Source organism: Rhinoderma darwinii, chromosome 2 (genome assembly GCF_050947455.1).
Source record: "Rhinoderma darwinii isolate aRhiDar2 chromosome 2, aRhiDar2.hap1, whole genome shotgun sequence".
Classification (NCBI taxonomy): Eukaryota; Metazoa; Chordata; class Amphibia; order Anura; family Rhinodermatidae; genus Rhinoderma; species Rhinoderma darwinii.
Window position 1 is genome coordinate 66,825,463 of NC_134688.1, and position 3,798 is coordinate 66,829,260.

At 43.0% G+C, this 3,798-nt stretch overlaps 1 long non-coding RNA gene across 1 annotated transcript; it reads right to left on the reverse strand.

Moving 5' to 3' along the window:
• Positions 1-252: 252 nt before the first annotated feature.
• On the reverse strand, positions 253-3,542 carry LOC142740597 (uncharacterized). Its single transcript, XR_012880804.1, has 4 exons — positions 3,483-3,542; positions 2,905-3,036; positions 2,007-2,073; positions 253-1,808 (listed from the first exon to the last, which is right to left on the reverse strand). It is a non-coding gene; the product is annotated as an uncharacterized LOC142740597 (long non-coding RNA).
• Positions 3,543-3,798: the final 256 nt, after the last annotated feature.

Genomic DNA, 3,798 nt, shown 5'->3' on the forward strand with positions numbered 1-3,798 from the left:
TACAGGGGGGGCTGTATGGCGTTCTCTACAGGCGGGGCTGTATGGCATTCTCTACAGGGGGGCTGTATGGCGTTCTCTGCAGGGGGACTGTATGGCGTTCTCTACAGGAGGGCTGTATGGCGTTCTCTACAGGGAGGGCTGTATGGCGTTAGCACTGTCCAATAAATATACAGTAAACAGAAGAAAATACGGTCCAGCAATCCTCATGACAATGTGATGACTTTATTAGAAAAACATTTTATAAACCACACGGCATGTTGAAGTGATGATACAAGACTGCTTACGCGCTTCGAAAGCCAACTACATTATTCGCAAATGTACGCCATCTCCTCCAAACAGTCAATTACATCAGAAGTCCAGTTCCTTGTGCTGCATGACTCGTGGACGCCCCATCCGTGGCGATATCCGTGTCCTTTCCACTGCTTCTCACTTGAGTCCTGTAGGCACAAAAAACATTCTGCAAGTATCCATTGTCATCCGTGCCTGCAGATTCTGCTTTAATGATGCAACTCACTCAACTCCTTGTCTATTTCATTGTTTACTGATGCCTCTTTTAGATGCGACAGATGTATTTTTTTTATACTTACCAGCCTGCTTCACAGGCACCATCCCTTTTTATTGGCACCTGATCAATAAGGGGGTCCTGCTCCACCACCATAACACTGCAATACTAAACAAAATCTTCCATAGACATCACAAAAACTAGACAAGCCTTTCCTCCCTTATGTTTCCCAACATTTCCTGGGACAAGTGTGTGTAGGTAGAAATCAACAAACATGTTTCCTGGCCCCAAACTTTACCCCCTCTTTCCAGTAAAGGATTGGCTTTCGGTATCACGCCTCCTCGCTTTTACCTTTTTACTTTAACCTGCGTAAACATTTTTTTCAGCATCTTAAACGTCTTGCCCATTAGCCCATCTATCCCCAACATCAGACCACTTATTATCATCTGACAGATCAGAATCAGACTCAACCAGCTACTGTTGCCTTCTTCTGCTTCTCTTTACATCCAGATGCGCTGCTCCTGTAATTCCAAACATTGTGCCAGTACCCCGTGTTCTAAACATTTTGGCAACCCCAAGGTGTCCCTCTCCCATGTTGAGATTATGAGGCCCTACTGGGATATTGCTGCCTTCATCGACCCTGGATCCCTGCGCAAGGATCCTGGCACTTGGCCCATCATCGTGCCATGTTCCTTCAAATTTTTGCTAGAATGATACCATTGAGGATACCTGCCTTGCTTCCTTGATGCCATTTGCTCCAAACAATCCAGTACACCGCAAGTCCAGGTCCTTGTGCTGCATGACTTGTGGGGGCTCTATACGTGGCAATATCCTGGCACCTTCCATTGCTTTACACTTGAGTGCTGTAAATATAAAAACATTCTGCCAGTGTCCATTATCACCTATGCCTGCAGATTATGACTGTGTAATGAAACTCACTTAAGTCCTTGTTTATTGCATCCAGGCCTTGACACATCGCAAATGTTCTTGGCAGACCAAAGCTGTCTAAAATCCCCCTACACTCCCTCACCCAATTACCTTACACCTACGTTCAGTCCCAAACCAAGCCATGTGGCCAGCATTTTGGACAAAGATACCCCTAACTTACATTATGCCTATTCCTACCAACTATCCAAGGTTCCCCACTGCTACACCTTTCTTGGCATTTTGCCCGCTCATTACTTTTTCAATGTACAGAGCTACTGGTGGATACTGTATATAGTAACTAATGATGGACATACCGCATATAGATGAAATATTACTTCAGAGAGTCCCCCTGGCAGCAGGCAGCCGATCTCAAGAAATTCTGGAACAAAAAGTATAAACTGTGAAGATATTATGACGTGCGCTTAGTATGGTTCATCATATCAACAAATATATATGTTCAGCCTATTGAAAACATCAGGGAGATTGTTCCCACAGTCTTGTCATGTGTCTATAGGAACATTCTGGATGACATCACATTATAGAATTTCTATAGGTTGTTATTTGATATAATACTTACATATATACAGTGGTTCTCCTAGCATGTCGGCTGTCACTGGTGCCACATATTCAGATGTTATAAATGTCTGTAAAATACATAATGGGTTTAATGCACATACATGAAATAACCCCATATCTATAATGAATAATAATATATTTACTTTCACACATTTCATTTTCTATCACAGGGCGAGTCCAATGCCCCTCTGCCACACAAATAACACCAGCAGTATAATGGCACATAATAGTTGGAGGACCCTGGTATAGATTTTGTATCAGGGACCAGGAGCTTATTGTTATTCTTCTATATAATCTTATCCTTAATGGAAAACTTCTAATTTGTCTTTTGTGGAGTCTTTTGGACTGGAGCAGAGAGAGTAGGAAATGGTAAATTGGATTTCTGGATTCAACAGACAAAATAATTATTAAAGGGGTTTTCTGACAGTTTCATAAACCTTAGTCTAAGCCGCATATGGCTAAAAATAACAAATTGTCCCTACTCATTTTTTAAATTCCCTGTGGCTCCTGCGCTGGTGGTTCTGTTGTCTTTAGTTGCTAGGCCACAGCGGTCATGTCCGTGTGGTGGCATGTCACGTGGCAGCTATTGTGTCACATCCAGGGCCGGCCTTAGGTTTATTGGTGACATGTGCAGTATCTGTGACGTCCTCCCCCTTATGATGCACCATGTAGTGTCCAAATAATTTAATCATACAGTGCCCAAATAACATCACCCAGTCAATAAACTAGGGATTGTATCTTTCTGTTTTTTTATATTATAGGTTTGGGCCCTAAATGCCAGATCGGCAGTGTAAGTTGAGGGTGCCCAGGCCATCTATGGTGGTAGTGCCCTCTTCAGTATTGACCAGTAATACACACTATGTGATCATTTAGAGATGCAGTTAATAAAATACACTGACCTTGGACTCTCCTACTGAATACATCCGACTGAATGTAGAACGTTATGTGATGTGAGGTGGAGGGCTCTGCTTAATCTTTGATCTGCCCTCCTGGGACGTGTGGTTATCATTAACTCTTATGAGGAATTAATTCTAGGAGAAAGAAAGACAATGTATTAGGACAAATCTCAATCAATGGCAACATTTCTATCTAGAACAGAGTCCAGTCCCCAACCAGTGTAAAATTACCAAAGGGGTAAATAGGATGACCGGCTGGGGTCCAGGGATTTGGGGTGGCCCACAGCTCTGGGGCTCCATACGCCCCTGAAATTGGACAAACAATAACGGCGCAGGGAGGAAGCGAAATGTCTGACCCGGTTGGTCGTCTATTAGGTGATTATATTTTTTTATTTTATAGGAGCAAAGGGGGCACTATTAATATGGGGGATAAAAGGACTGAGTCGGGGCTTAGAAAAGGGGGCTTCATTACTGTGGGGCCATACAAAAGGGGCATTCTGACCCAGGACATACAAAAAGTGTCATTCTAACTGTGGAGGGTATTGGTGGATACTGCATATAGTAACTAATAAGAGACACACCTTGCATAGATGAAATATTGCTTCAGAGAGTCCCCCTGGCAGCAGGCAGCTGATCTTAAGGTGTTCTGGAAAAAACAATAATTGTGTAGTTTTATTTCTCCAGACAGACGTGTGCTCAGTATAGACCACCCAACAATGAAGGAAATGTACACTAGGGCTCATGTACACAGCAACTTCATGAGGACGGACCTGTATGGTGGCGCACAGACTGCAGTACTGGTAATGTAGACACTCTGTGTGCGCTGTGTGCTCCCCCATAAGCCAAATGTGTATTAGGAAATTACATAAATAACAAGTCCCTTATATATTACTAATA